Genomic DNA, 17208 nt, shown 5'->3' on the forward strand with positions numbered 1-17208 from the left:
AATTGCCAGCAGACGAAGGTCTGACAGCCTTTCTTCATGACAAAGGCTGCGGAGTTTTGTCTTCACTAGCTTTAACTTTGAAAAGGAACGCTCTACCGTTGCAGTTGACACAGGTAGTTTTCTTTCTGACCCAACTGGACAGAGATCCACTGCCTTTTGCTGCCTCCCGCAGCTCCTTCTCTTTCTGCTTCTTTATCCTCTCTTTCCTTGGCATATTTGCATAATGCAGGTTTTCACTTATTTAGAAAACGTTTCCCTATGTTTTAACTCAACTAACCTAAGCTACTAATAGTCTTGATAGAATATGTTGTGGACGTCGTCATTCAGCCTTAAGTTTTCGAAGCTGCTAGAATATGTTATTAACGCCGTCGTTCAAACTAAAGTTTCCGAATCTGCCACGTTAATCAAATGGATGGAGCAAACGGTTTAAATATAGCCTAGGCGGCTTCATTAAATGATAAACAACCCTACGCATTTACTGTTGTGTTCTAAGCTGCACAGTATTGCATGTTCAGATAAGAAATGAAAGGAGACTTTCAGTGTGACCTCACCATGCCGTTCCTCGCACTGTCTCCCACTGTCAACCGCCTGCATGCGCTTTCTGCACGGAGGCGCACTGAATGCATGACGTCACGGATTGATGCCCGCATTTACATAGAAAAACGTTATTTTATAAATCTATAATTTCATATATTATTGTCAAATTGTAGAGAATATTGATGTTGGAGCTAACTTATCTTTTACAAATATTAAAAAAACAACAACAAAACAGTCCCTATGAAAAGGCACTTTGGACAGCAAACAGAAAAGGGGCAGGGGCTAGAGCACCTGTAGCACCGGTTCATTGCACGTGGGTGCTGTGCACCTCAATAAACCGAATGGTAATTAGTCTTTTGATTTTTCCGTGAGGTTTGCCTTATGCAAAGAAAGACAGCATAGACGTTTTTTCCTCCCAATAAGTGGGGGGGGACCGAACGAGGTGAATTTAAATCTGGGTGGGACGAATCCCCCCCGTCCCCCCCTCTATCTGCGCCCGTGAGCTGCACTCCCGCATTTACTGACAAAACACTGGGTGGGTTTGGATGATGAGCGCCTCTCACCCAGAGGCGATTTTTCTCACCAGGCAAGCCAATCAGCTGCTTGGGGCCCCCACCAGGTGGCGACAGAGAGTCGAAATTTGCACAGCAGTTGATAGAGAAATTTGCGAGTCGAGAGTGAAGAAGAACACAAAGGTTAAAAGCTAAAAGTTTAAAGGCTTTTCGTTTTTTTGTTTGTTTTAATATAATATTGAAATAATACATTTAATATAATATTATATTTAATATTGCGCACTCTGTTAAAATAAACAGAAACTTCACAATGTTCATGTTTGTTTATGTAATATTTCTAACTTGTGAAATAAAACAAAACTATACTTGCTACAATTTGTTGGTTATTTATTAAAATTACAAAGGTCCAGAGTTTGTCCTAGTGAAATTCTGTTGTGTGTGTGCGTGTGTGGTGGTGGTGGGGGGGTGGGGGTCGGGCGGGCGGTGGTGGGGCCCCCCAATGAATTTCTGATTGGGGCCCCACTAGACCCTAGAATCGCCACTGCTCTCACCCCTCGCTGCCGCTGCATGCTCGGCTCAACTTATGTGCGCTTGTAAGTCGTTGGCACCTTTATTTGCCGCTGACACGTAAGTGCCTGCTTTACACGTCAGACACTCAGCTTCGTTTGGATCGCGACCAAGACGAAAGCATGGAAATGTCTTGTTTAGTTCATCCGTGAACTGACATTTCCGCCTCGGCACAGCTGCAGAGATGCCGGCTGCACGCGCTCTCTTTGATAAACAAGGCAGCTCGCGGCGCTGCTGAGGCGCACACTGACCAATTACATGATTCGCCCGCAGAAAAGGCTCTCGACCAATGACGGCAGCTCTACAGTCAGCCCGTACGCCCCGCCCCCTGCTCACTGCCACTCAAAGCAAAGCCAACAGAACTGAGTAGGGGGGCGGGGCTAGCTTGTGAGCGACACAGAGAAACGCAATGGAAATTCCGATGTTCAGCATGCTTGAGGGCTTCAGAACAAAATCCCGGACGATTTTGAAATTCCGCCCGGACATTTTTTTAGGTCTCAAAAAGAGTACATGTCCGGGCAAAAGAGGACGTCCGGTCACCCTAGTAAGCAGAGATATGCAGCAAAGCTTCTGTACAACAGCGGCACCAAAGTTTTGCCTGATCCTTACGCAGTTACGGACAAATGGGACCCAAATCCAAGCGCCTGGCCTGACCTGACCTTCAGCGATATGACTGACTGTATGTGACTGACACGCCTTCAATATGCACTAAAGAATCAGTGAAAGCCTACAAGTCTCTTGATGCAGACAAGTGTTAATTATTCAGTTGTTTTATTGAAATACGCATTTATATTTGCTTTTTGTGCCTAATAATAAGACAAAGATTAAATAGGCACAATATAATCTTTGAAACATAAGTTAATGTTGTTGCTTCACACGCGCACACCAAAGATATCCAGCACAGTACTAAACTTCAGCAAGTTCTACATTTAGAATGCACAAGCAGTGTTTTAAATCCAGGCTATGCTATTCATCTTCAAATACATATCATGAAAAGTTCGACCAATCTTCTAATGCCAAATATTTATCCTGCAAAAAGTCCATAAATGTGCGGCGAGTGCGTTTGCGGAAATCGTACTCATGTGTGCTGCAAACAAATCAGCTGCTCGTGCGTTTTTACTCATCTTTTGGTTGATATCTAAGCAATGTCATAGCACAACCAATTATTAATGATGAGGACATTTTATCTAATATCATCATATTAAACTGCAAAATAATAAAAAAAAATCATGTGTGTTACCAGATATAAAGTGTCGAAAGCAAACCCGGTGGTTGTCAGCAGGTTCCCACTTGTCACGCTTAATTGCTGCGATCCAAAGTTTTCGGCGAGCTTCAGGTTTCTTTGGTATACGGTAAAAGCTCTGGGATCATTCTTATCAAATCTGCATGTACAGCCGATAACATGACACTACCATAATTAATCAATGACCCAAGAACTCTGATCGGCCATTTATAAATAACCTCTTGCCAACCGAAACGTCACGTGACCATTTAGTGACGTCACGGCGAACTCTCCTATTAGTTTCAGTTGGTTTATGTCCAAGTAAATAATTTATTTATTATTTTTTAAAACTGTCTTGTGTAAACTTTACCTTAATTTTCACGGCAGCACGGTGGTGTAGTGGTTAGCATGGTCGCCTCACAGGAAGAAGGTTCCGGGTTTGAACGCAGCGGCCAGCAAGGGCCTTTCTGCGTGGAGTTTGTATGTTCTCCCCGTGTCTGCGTGGGTTTCCTCCGGGTGCTCCAGTTTCCCCCAAAGACATGCAGGTTGACGTGGGGCGGCCTTGGGCTGAAGGGCCCTTGAGCAAGGTACCAAACCCCTGACTGCTCCCCGGGTGCTGTGTGTGGCTGCCCACTGCTCTGGGTGTGTGTATGTGTGTTTACTGCTTCAGATGGGTTAAATGCAGAGGATGAATTTCACTGTGATTGAAGTGTGCATGTGACAAAAAAAGGTTTCTTCTTCTTTCTAATTTTGTCACACAAGTTAAAGGTCAACTTGGTGAAATTCTATCATTGATGCAGCTTAGTAGGAAAATATTAAAGTAACCCAAGACAATTGTTAGCATTATAAATTTAAGAGATCCAGAAATATTATTTATCGTATTTTATTACAAGTGAAATTAGTGAAAATATGAACTTGGGGCCCCTCTCTGACTTAATGGGGAGAAGTGGGCTACACTATGCAATGCAAGATCACTTTGATGCTAAAATAGATGAACTTTTTAGGTTAACACCAGGACATGCTTTGAGTATCGCACTTCAAGTCTGATGGTCATCACAGAAACTTGGCTATACCAGGATAACCAAAACACTCTGGTTGACATTGAGGGATTTTCTCTTGTCTGAGCAGACAGGACTGAACAGGCCCGGAAAAGTAGAGGTGGTGGCATAGCTGTGTATGTGAGTAACAATTGGTGCAAACAGTACACAGTTAGGGAAACATTCTGCTGCCCTGATGTTGAGATTTTGCACTTGACTTTGAGACTGTTTTACCTCCCAAGGGAGTTCGGAAGCGTGGCTGTGTGCGTTGTTTATGTTCCTCTCAGCGGGAATGCAGCTAGAGCCACAACTCACATTGCGGACCGTGTATATCAAGAACTACAGCGTTCACTGGGCGCTCCTGTTTTTGTTTTGGGCGACTTTAATTATTGCAAACTCGAACTAGCACTCCCTGGGCTCGAACAATATGTTAATTGCAGCACATGTGAGAATCATCAAAAAAATAAAAAATGCTGACATTGCCAAACTCAAACCCCTTCTGGCTAACTCAGACCACAATGCCATTCATTTAATTCCCACATTTGAAACCATACGGCTACAGCACAATCAGGTGTACCAATTACTGTTAGTATTGAGTATCTGTAACCTACATCACATGAGTTTGCTTGTCTATCATGAAGAGTAATGAAAATTATGTAACTATGTTGGATCTAAAATCCCTGAAAAAATTGTGGAAATCGATCAATCGAGTCCAAAGTTATGACTAATTATGTGATCCAAATTCATCATAAATTTGATATGATGTTGCATTTGCTATTTATTGATTTTTTTTTAATGTAAAAAATGTTTAAATGAATTGCAAATATTAGTAATATTCATGTTTTTCTTTTATCACTTATTTTTCATGTTGGGCGGCACGGTGGTGTAGTGGTTAGCGCTGTCGCCTCACAGCAAGAAGGTCCTGGGTTCGAGCCCTGGGGCCGGTGAGGGCCTTTCTGTGTGGAGTTTGCATGTTCTCCCCGTGTCCGCATGGGTTTCCTCCGGGTGCTCCGGTTTCCCCCACAGTCCAAGGACATGCAGGTTAGGTTAACTGGTGACTCTAAATTGACCGTAGGTGTGAATGTGAGTGTGAATGGTTGTCTGTGTCTATGTGTCAGCCCTGTGATGACCTGGCGACTTGTCCAGGGTGTACCCCGCCTTTCGCCCGTAGTCAGCTGGGATAGGCTCCAGCTTGCCTGCAACCCTGTAGAACAGGATAAAGCGCCTAGAGATGAGATGAATGAGATTAATTTTATATATGAGCAAATGATTAAACAATGAAAGGACAGTAATGGTATGAGTGTCAGTTTAATCAAAATTATTTAACATGAGAGCAAACAAAGAATAACTTTTAACATTTTGAGTCAAATGATTAGCACTGTAGTGCTGCCTGTTTTAGTCTACAATGCTAGTTGTCAAATCTCCCATCAATTTATATAAAAAAAATTGTTATAAAATTAGTCAAAATCACATAATTCTTGATTGTAGTGTCCATAGGCCCAAAGCATTCTTGTTCCTATTTTGCAGTGATTTACCCATATTTCTCCCATTAAATTTACAAATTTTGTAAAAATAAGTAACAGTGTTTCCCACAGACCAAGTAGCAATTTGTGGTGCTCCACTGTGCCGATGACGGAATCGTGCGCGGTGGAGTCGGGTCATTGGGGTGTATGCAAAGTGTTTACAGCGGGCGGTGTTCAAACACACAGTATTTTTCTTCAGAGTCACCTGCTGGGACTATTTTAAAGCTACAAGAAGCATTTGAGATTATTCAGTTCAATCTAAATTCTTTTAAGTTCTTTAAGAGAAGACAGCTAAAACAATTTTTACCAGAACCCTGCCTGGTTTCATTCCTCGACCCAACTTTACATTACAGGGCAGGCCATTAGTTTGCTGGGCTTGATGTTGGTGGAAAACCTGTCTTTTTAAATTTATGAAAATTACTCACCAAAATTGAAGTTAAAGTTTAGTTTTTACCTTAGATTTTTGCCTTTTTGGTGGCAATCTTTCAATCATTCTTTAGTTGACATTCAAAGAATAAAGTGCAAAAAAACAAGCTGGAGGTTTTTATTTTAAATATTGAACTCAACACTTACCTCAACCAATACTAAAATGAAATAAATAGGATAATGTAACAACAAAATAATAATAAAATATCATAATTAGATGTAAGAAACCACTTAAGGTCACACCAAGGCAACTAACAATAATGAAAAAGCATTACCCTAATTGGTGCAAAGCCTGCATGCCCTATCAGAACATTTAATTCCGCGTGGCTTCCTGAAAAAAAACTCAAGTGCCCTATCGTAAGGGAAGTCATTGGGTTCGGGACCATTTATGGAGATTCGTAAGCAGGCTGCCAGGTGTTCCCCCTGGAGCCTATTCCTGAGGTCTGTTTTAATCTATGGATAAAAAAGTACATTTTCTTCATCAAAGCACTAAAAATTTCCATTACATCAAAAAATATATACAAAGGAATACTGAATTTCTATGTGCTTACCCTATTCATAGCTGAGAAATCCAGTGCAGTGATGGTTTATCTACTTCGCCAATAAAGCTAATAAAGATGTTTCTTAAAATATTCAGATTTTATGCTTCAGATCGCATCAACTAGGCATCCCCGCGAGTATAACATTTTATTTAGGCTAGTGGGAAATCCTTATTTATTGTGAATGTCAAGCCATTATTAATAACTTGCATGAATGCTGAAGCGGGATAAACAGGATAATGCGATAAGGCCGGTTCCTTGCGTCAAGCTGCTACTGTATGCATCAAAATTGGTTTATAGCCTGACTCAGGGATGTCTGTTTCATGTAAGCCAAGAAGGCTATGATAAAGCTCATCACAAGCACGACGTAGGCTACCTTTTAAAATAAGGGGTCGGACGGCGAATCGGGAAGGCTGCGTTATTCAGGGATGAGAATGAAAAATATTAAAGTCTGAAAAAAGCCAGGGGTTTGGGGGCTGCAGGCACCCAGTGGGGCCCAGGGGCAGGGAGCTAATGATTTTTTGGCTTTTTTTTTTTTTTTTTTACCCCAAAACCATTAATTTTATCAGCAAAAAGTTGCAATGTATTTGGAAATAAATTCCCCTTCTTGGTGGACTACCAGGTGAAAATGATTAATATGGTACAAGAGACTTGTTTTTAATCAATTCACATTTGATGATTTCAAAAAATCAGTGCACCTTTTAATATAAACGAGCTCTACAGTATTATATTTCTGCATTTTTGCTATTCATGTCTTTGAATACTCTAATCCTTTAAAATGAAGTGCAAACCAGAAAAAAGTTCTGTCATATAATTCTCTTAAGCTTTCTTCTGATGTTATCATGGTAGCAGGAGCTCTTGCATACTAAGCAGGCAACATTCAACATCACTCATCACTTCCCTTTCAGCTGTTGTGTGTACTAACTAGGTTTTATCTGGACAGGATGTTGTGTAATGTAATACAGATACCATATGGTCAATTTGAAGATCAAGATGGTGATTTTGAATTAAAGAACAGGCATGTACAATGGGCATTACATATTGGAATTTTTTTTTTAAATAAGAAACTATAAGTTCATCTCGGCCTAAAAAATTTGGGCAGACACTCTTGCGCGGCACATGCCAGCAATTCCGTCCCCCTATGAAATGGGCAATAAGTAGGAGAGTTATACGCGGTATCATACCTAAAATTTTATCAGAAATATAGATATGATACTATGATTCTCCCCAACATGCTACATTAGATAAGCTAACCCCATTTATAAAAGATACACATGTATATATGACATGTATTTGATAAATATGTGATATATATGATGTATATTCATACATTGTTACTTTACGGAAATCTTCAGTAAGTTTGGTCTTTTCATGCCAGCCTGTTGTAGACCTAAATATAATGCACATGAAATGACACTCCTCACCTCAACATGTCCTTTACAATCATTTAAGCCGCATGGGCAATGCTGAAACCACTGCTGCAAACAGTACATCGCGCGAAACTGTCATTATTGTTGACCCTTATTAGACAGGGATATTATTATTAGACAGGGATATTATTATTAGACAGGGAGATTCTGTTGTGTAATCTGAGGTGAAGTGCGTTTTGTATTTTGTTTAGACCCCTGGCATTTTGCCTACAAACGGGGTAGGAGTACGGATGACACTATAAGTAGCATCACCCACATAGTCCTAAAACATTTTGAGGACACTAAGGCCTGTGCACATCTACTTTTTATAGATTTTAGTTCAGTGTTAAATACTCTTCAGCCCTTTCTACTATTGGAGACGCTGAAAAGATGGGTGTAAGCTCTTTTATTGTTAAATGGTATTCTTTTTTTTTTAACTAACAGGATGCAATATGTGAAGGTCCATAAAGCAATCTCAGACCCCAAATCCATCAGCACAGGGGCTCCACAGGGGTGTGTGAGCTCCCCTGTCCTTTTTACTATTTATACCAATGAGCGTGTGAGTAAACACCCACAAAACTCCATTGTTAAATTCTCTGACGATACTGCCATTCCTGGCTTACTACATGGTAGCCTCCTACCATTCTGAAATTAAGCATTTAGTAGATTGGTGTGATGCTCACCATCTGGTCATTAACACTTTTTTTTGTTGGGTTGGTTGCATGGTGTTTTCATACCATTGTGAAGAATCTAAGATGGCGAGCCGACCATGAGGATCGACCACGTGGTCTTCTCAGGGAACAACTGCCAGGATCTCAGCACGAGAGGCCACGTGGTATTGTACAGAGACATTGATTGGCTGATATAGCCTGGACATTCATTTTGTCATTTTTTCACTGCATGCTATCTGGACGGGCAGCACGGTGATGTAGTGGTTAGCGCTGTCGCCTCACAGCAAGAAGGTCCGGGTTCGAACCCCATGGCCGGCGAGGGCCTTTCTGTGCGGAGTTTGCATGTTCTCCCCGTGTCCGCGTGGGTTTCCTCCGGGTGCTCCGGTTTCCCCCACAGTCCAAAGACATGCAGGTTAGGTTAACTGGTGACTCTAAATTGACCGTAGGTGTGAATGTGAGTGTGAATGGTTGTCTGTGTCTATGTGTCAGCCCTGTGATGACCTGGCGACTTGTCCAGGGTGTACCCCGCCTTTCACCCGTAGTCAGCTGGGATAGGCTCCAGCTTGCCTGCGACCCTGTAGAACAGGATAAAGCGGCTACAGATGATGAGATGAGATGAGATGCTATCTGGACATTTCAAGGCTGATAAGCAGGAACTTTTTATGGTGATTTGTGAATTGCAGTGGACAAATTTAATAACAATTGTATTTCATTTTCTCAGGTGAATTGTGAATGTGGAAAGAAAGTTTCCTTTTCTTTTTTTTAAATGGTTAACTGCATTCTGGTAAAAAGTGAATCATTAAGACAAAAGTAAGGGAGGATTAAATTAAAATAGGCCTAAAATTAGAAAAATAGAATTTAAATCCAAAAAGAGGACAAAATAACCTTTAGTTTGATTACTAACAACTGAAACCTGAATACTTGAACAAAACCTATAGGGAAAAGGGGGAATATAAAACAAGAATACCAAATATTTGATAAGTTTTATTTTATTTTTGATGTTATCTGCAATTGAAGTTTGCATTTCAAGTGCATAATCACATATCTTGGTGTACCTATTTTCATACAATTTTCTCGATTAAAGTACGCCGGCAGTTAAAACTTCTCATGTTCTGTGGTCTCTTTATTATGTACTTAATTACTGCTCTTATCAAACCTACACACTGGTCCTAAGCACATTGCATATTGTAGGTGCTACATAGTCATACATCATCTGTCATACATCATCTGCTAGTTGATGTATGACTTTGGTTCTCAAAAACATCTAACTGCTTAATGTCTAATTTTTTTGACAAGAATTGACAGCATTTCTGCTTCATTTAAAACGAGTGATGGTGAAATTGGGCAGCCTTGTTTTATACCTCTGTTAATTGTGAAATGATGGGAGGTGCCACCTGACAACAATATTGAGCTCTTAGTGCCATGGTAAAAGGATTTGATTACAGTCATAAAGTTCTCTCTGAAGCCACAGAGTTCCAAAGACTTTACAATAACAGGATGATCTACCATGTCGAAAGCTTTATAGAAATCCAGAAAAAGAAAGCAATCATCGTCAATATCTCATCTCCTCTAGCCACTTTATCCTGTTCTACAAGGTCGCAGGCAAGCTGGAGCCTATCCCAGCTGACTACAGGCGAAAGGCGGGGGTACGCCCTGGACAAGTCGACAGGTCATCACAGGGCTGACACATGTACCCTGTCCACACTGGGGATTTTGTACCGATACGATACTACTTTCGTACCGCAACACCTGTCCACACTAGCAACTATACCTGTACTGTAGCGGTATAACTGTATCGGTACGAAACTCACAAATGTATGGGTTTCGTACCGGTACAGTATCGGTACTGTAGCGCTTCGCTGTAGTGTGGACAGATGAAGCGGTTCTGTATCGATACAAATATAATGCGCATGCGCAATGAACCATTCCTACTTCTTTCGGGTTATTCATACAATACAATACGCACGTGCTTTCCAGCTGTAAATAAAACGTCAAAATGGCTCAAAACGACCGTGGAGCTACATGGAGCAAAGACGAAGTTATGCGTTTGTTGGAGCTTTGGGGAGACGAGCGATGCCAGGAACAGTTGGAACAGGAGATTCGTTTTCTTTGTTTCTTTCTCAACTGCCTCGCACATTTTATACGATTCGACTGAATAAATGACCACCAGAAATACAGACTGTACATTGACAACAAAAAGCACACACACGTTGTTTCATCCGCCATATTCTCGGAAGGAAGTTACTCTGTAACCATGGAAACATTTCGCGCACACGCATTTCAACTACCGTGAAAGAAAACCGCAAACATTTCTCGCTAGTGTGGACAGATGCACTAAACTGTACCGGTATACTTTGTATCGATACAGTTATACCACTATCGTACCGGTATATATGTGAACACAGCATTAGATACAGACAACCATTCACACCTACGGCCAATTTAGAGTCACCAGTTAACCTAACCTGCATGTCTTTGGACTGTGGGGGAAAACGGAGCACCCAGAGGAAACCCACGGGGAGAACATGCAAACTCCGCACAGAAAGGCCCTCGCCGGCCACGGGGCTCGAACCCGGACCTTCTTGCTGTGAGGCGGCAGCGCTAACCACTACACCACCGTGCCGCCCAATCATCAATATAATCACTATATTCAAGAAGGTCCAGAACTTGGCACACATGTATTGATCTACCTCTCATAAAACCTGATTGGATATCACTTATTTGAGAGAGTCCTTTTTTGAGACGGTTGGAGAATGTGTTTGTTAGTAGTTTGTAATCATTATTAAGGAGTGTTATTGGTCTCCAGTTATCTAATATTTTTGGATCTTTATCTGGTTTTAGTATAATAACTATGACACCTTAAATCATAGTTGGTGGAAGTGATACATTTTCTGTAGATTCTTTTAGTGTTTCAAAAAAGGGCTTTGATATGATCCTAAAAGTGTTGATAAAAATGTGCTGTAAGGCCATCTGGGCCAGGGGAGCGGTCTGGAGTCAGGCAATGCAATGCTCTCTCAAGCTCCTCAAATGTGATTTGTGCCTCACAGTTATTTCTGAAATCCTCATTTATTTGAGGAATGAAGTCTTTATTCTACCAAAAAAGACTTCTGCTGAATCAGAAGAGAAACTAGAAGAGTATGACTTACTAAAAACAGTGTGTTTCTTTGGCTATTTTCTTTGGGTCTGAGCATTCATTATCGTTAATGATCAATGTTCCGATATTATTTTTCTCCTGAAGGTTTTTCTCCAATCTGCAAAAATAAGTTTCTTTCTCCCTCCTCAATGCATTTAGCTTTAGATCGAATGAAAACCACATTTGGTTTCTTTGTGTAAATATCATCCAGTTTGGTTTGTAATGTAAGCAATTTCTTTTTGTCAGCATCACTAATTGAGGGTTTACTGCAGCACAGATATATTTCTCTAATTATATTTGCCTCTACTAGCTGGACAGAATCTTTTAGTTGTTTATTAAATGACAAAGTTTCTTATTCTAAATTTCAAAACCTCCCATTTGGAGATACAAGAAGAAAGGCTGGCATCTTCAGAAACATCAGCAATAATATTTTGAACCCCTTGACAGCAGATCTCAGAATGTAACAAGCAGGCATTGAACTTCCAATAGCCCTTGTTTCGTTTGTAGGCATTACTAGGTTTCAGAGTTAAACACTTCAAACAGTGATCAGATAAAGGAGCAGAAGATATACAACAGTTAGCAACAAATCATTTTATACAGTCAGAAATGAGCCTATAATCAAACACATTACTCAAACAAGAATTATGAGTGTGGAGATGGATGTAGGGCTTTATTCAGACTGGCATAATGATTTTCTAGATAAATTCAAAATTACCTGTGATGACCTGGCGACTTGTCCAGGGTGTACCCCGCCTTCGCCCGTAGTCAGCTGGGATAGGCTCCAGCTTGCCTGCGACCCTGTAGAAGGATAAAGCGGCTAGAGATAATGAGATGAGATGAGAATTCAAAATTATTTTTATCGACAATATGTAAATAAGCAACTAGCATCTTTTGGAACAATCAAGTTTCATGTAGGTGGTGTAGTGGTTCGCACTGTCGCCTCACAGCAAGAAGGTCCTGGGTTTGACCCAGTGGCTGCCGGGGGCCTTTCTGTGTGGAGTTTGCATGTTCTCCCCGTGTCTGTGTGGGTTTCCTCTGAGTGCTCCAGTTTCCCCCACAGTCCAAAGACATGCATGTTAGGCTAATTGGTGGCTCTTAACGGAGCGTAGGTGTGAATGTGAGTGTGAAGGGTTGTTTGTCTCTTTGTGTCAGCCCTGTGATGACCTGGCGACTTGTCCAGGGTGTACCCTGCCTCTCACCCATAGTCAGCTGGGATAGGCTCCAGCTTGCCTGCGACCCTGCACAGGATAAGCGGCTACAGATAATGGATAGATGCAAGTTTCATGTAATATGTGCTTCATCTTGCTGCATAATAGCCTTCTGCTATATTCAGTGAGTAGTAAATCTATGTCAGTGATAGTGACGCATTGGGGGAGGAGGGACCATGTATTTCCTTCTTTCTTATGATAGCGGTGGACACCCCAACTTTCTGGTGATATACTGCCCCCTATTTGTTTGGAGTGTGGAGAATTAATTCACCAGGGGGCCAATTCTTACCTACAGCACCTTTAAAGCTGAAAGACTCCACTTCAATCACAACCTGATGGCTTCATTTCAAATCCATTGTGGTGGTGTACAGAGGAAAAATAAAAATCGTCACTGTCCAAATAATTATGGACCTGACTGGATAAAAAAAAAAGTTTTAATTTAAATATGCATCAATCAAAAGCATGACATTATAAAAAGAACAAAATCCTGAATGAGGAGCCTGTCACCTTCTTAAACAGACAGAACACAGTGAAGCTCATGAGGAAAGAAGTGACAATGACTCTGATAGAGGAATCAGGGAATCAGGTAAACTAGTCAGTGTAATCTCCTCAGGATGACTTTTCACTGCAGTCACAACACTGTCACGTGCAGCAGCATGATACGTCAGAGCCGGAACGTCTCACTGACCAATCAGGTAGCGTTATGTCATGAATATTAATGAGAATCCCCTCTGCCATCCTACATTTAACATTTGTTTTAATTTAATATTTTCAGCCCAAATGGACCGCGTCCTTTCACCTTTGTACCAGTAGATGGAAGGATTTGGTGCAGATTGAGGATTCATTTCGATTTGTAAGAACAGAAAAACCCTGACACTTTTATTTTGAAATAAAATACAAGTTTATGTTTGAGGTTTGAAGGAGAAACACAGTTTTTTGTTTGGTTTTATTTCCACAGACAGACATCTACGGAAGCGTACGGAAGCCTATTAGGGCCTCTTGGAGAAAATATTTTTTTCTAAATTCCGAGATTAAAAGTCGGAAATTTCAAGAAAAAACTCGAAATTCCGAGATTAAAAGTCGATATCTTCGAGAAAAAAAGTCGAAATTTTCGAGATTAAAAGTCGAAATTATGACATACAAAGAACGCATGCTCTAACTGCTGCCATGGCAACGAATGGCCACCGGAAAGGGAAGTTGTGGAAAGTGGCTGCCAACCAGCCTGGTCCTGAACATGTGAACTTAGCGCCGTTGACTCTGAATGCAAGACACAAGGGATGCAGTTGAAAGGTAAGATTATCATTCTGTTCTGTTTGATGTTACATTGCATTGCGGATATGGTTAAGGGTACGTAATATCAATTAGGATCAGAAGTGACACTACCATGCAGGCTGCATGCTACAACCACAAGGCGTACTGCTAGTTTAGAAACCTGGACATGACACGACCCTTAGTAGCCGATCATGTCCGAGTGCTAAACGTTTGTGCGTACAATGAAACGACACAATTGGTGTCCGTATAATGACTGCAGAAACCCGTTTAATCTAGCTAGTGTTGCTAATATTATGCTAACGCCACTACAGTAGGCCTGAGCCTCGTCTGTAGAGCAGAAGGGTTTCCAAGTCACCTCTAATATTTCAATCTAGAGACATCAAACATAATTTGCCTCGGCAGGCTAGATGAATAATTCCACTTGTACCTACCTGAAGTGTCATGAGTCCAGGAGTTAAATTCCTATTAAACGTTTTCTGGTGAGATTAGCCCACTGAATTGTTTTCGTTTTGGATTAATTGGCTATGAAAGTAGTTTAATCAAGGAAGGTAACGTTAGCCTAAATTTGGGCTCAGCATGGGATGACTTTTGATGTTATCAGGGAAGCCTGTGGGGATAAGATGGAACAGGCATATCTGTCCATACAATGTGATAGTAAAATATTGTGATTTCTACAGAAAGTATCATATGTGGACGTTCTGTTATGACTTTTCTCAGTTTAACGCACTGATTTTCATATTTTCCTGTATGAAGTAGTGTTATCACACATGAAAATTAAATACATGATGTCAGAAGCACTTTGCAAATATTATCTGGTGCTACTCAAATTCTTCAGTGTTATAATTTAATGCACTTGATCTGAGAATTTGTTACACATGGCATTACACAACAGTGCCTCGGCCTAAAAAACCATCCCATCCCTAGCCCAGGGCCCCTACTACTGGGTCCTGGATAATGAATCCCACTTTGCCTCCCACTTCAACACCCCTGCTCCTGGTTTGTTTGTATTGTGCCCACCCCCTCTCCCACCCAAATGAAACCATTTCAACCACTCCATCTTAAATAATCAGGATACTGTTACTGAAACTGTAATACAGAATTTATATACTGAATATTATGTCTGATCTCTAGGAAGAAGTTGATGGGGTTGTATCGACTTGGAATGACCACAGAGTCCATCAAGTCCACAACTCTCGTTCACCTCATGGACGTCCCTCCATATTACATGCAGTCCCTCAGCTGTACGGAGGCAGAGACGATTTGCAGAATGTGGACCTGGAGAAAGTTGAAGTCTGCCTTGAAGAGTGTATGTTCAAAGACTTTCCATGTGATGATGATGTGTTTCACATTTGTGTGGACCTAATGTCAGAGCATAATCTGTCATTAACAAATGTATTTGAAACAGTTAACCTGTATCTCACACTCAGACAGCTGATAAACAATGATCTTGATGTAAATCATTAATTTTATTGGACGCGGTCTTGTCACCTGTTGTAAGATGAGATAGTACTGTATTCAAGCATCCTGTAACATCCACAACAAGATACACAGACACATGATGTCAAGGTTGCCATGGTCGTGGACACCTCAACAGGCACAGGCCATTTCAGAGATGTCTTTTTGTTTTTTCCTTTGCCCATTTTATTCACAATTTGAAATATTGCAGTTTAACTGATTGCCAATTAAAATGTTTTTTTTTTTTTACTTGTAATACCTGCTTTAAAAGATGTAGCTTCTTATTTTCACATCAAATGTATTAGCAGTCAAGTTATTTTGTTCTACCATTCAACATTTGCAAATATGAATAAAAATGCAAAATCCTAACAAGTTTTAACTGAATTATTTATTCAGATATTTAAAAGATCACAATACAAAGAATGCAAAACTATATAATTTCATTGGAATTGTAATGCCACCTTAAAATCTTTACAGAAGGAAGCCTTCAAAAGTAAGATTTTTTTTTGTAAACAGCAACTGTATGGAGTAAAACACTGGTTGCCATGAGAAATGTAAACAAGTAGTCATACATTGGTAATTCCGACTAAAATCCATGACATCTCATCTGAAATTATTTATAAAGATAACTGGAATTTTCTGCTGATAATAACTCTTCCCAGACACACAAAACAACAACAGTAGGCCTAATCCATTATTAGAAGGCATTTTGTTGTCCTTAAAGCACACAACAGGTATTCACAATTCCCTGCAGCATGCCACTTAAAGTTCATGCCACTTAAAGTGTGTAAAGTAAACTCAAAATACAAAAAAAAAAAAAGTGGTCAACAAGGCGGTGACACTAACATCTAGTGAATGCTGCTGAAAGTCAGTTAACTCACAGTCAAAATCATCAAGCTTCCCGTCTGCATTTCTTCCACCTGGAAAAAACAACTGCACAGCTTTATCAATCAAGTCTGATTTTTTACTTTCCTTCTGAACACTCGTTTTTCTGGTTCCACCTCCTTTTTTGGTTCGTACCTGCACAAATTCCCCTTTCCTAAAATGCAACCATGCCAATTCAATTTTTCTCTCATTCTTCTGAGCATTTCTTGCTGTGGTTTGACACTCACTCTCAGACACACGATCAGCTTTTTTCCCTGCAATCTTTGCTTTAAGCCGCTCAAAGACCTTTGACTTGTGACTTCTGGGTTCTTTTTCCTTCCGTCTGCAGTATTCCACTGCAGTAGCCAGTCGGTCACCATAGGAAGGCAGATATTCCCTTAGCTGGTCATCTGTCATTAGGTTTATGATGCTGGAATCAATCTACAATAAATTAATTCTCAGATCAAGTGCATTAAATTATAACACTGAAGAATTTGAGTAGCACCAGATAATATTTGCAAACTGCTTCTGACATCATGTATTTAATTTTCATGTGTGATAACACTACTTCATACAGGAAAATATGAAAATCAGTGCGTTAAACTGAGAAAAGTCATAACAGAACGTTCACATATGATACTTTCTGTAGAAATCACAATATTTTACTATCACATTGTATGGACAGATATGCCTGTTCCATCTTATCCCCACAGGCTTCCCTGATAACATCAAAAGTCATCCCATGCTGAGCCCAAATTTAGGCTAATGTTATCTTCCTTGATTAAACTACTTTCATAGCCAATTAATCCAAAACGAAAACAATTCAGTGGGCT

The sequence above is a fragment of the Neoarius graeffei genome, chromosome 1, assembly GCF_027579695.1.
Source record: "Neoarius graeffei isolate fNeoGra1 chromosome 1, fNeoGra1.pri, whole genome shotgun sequence".
NCBI lineage: Eukaryota > Metazoa > Chordata > Actinopteri > Siluriformes > Ariidae > Neoarius > Neoarius graeffei.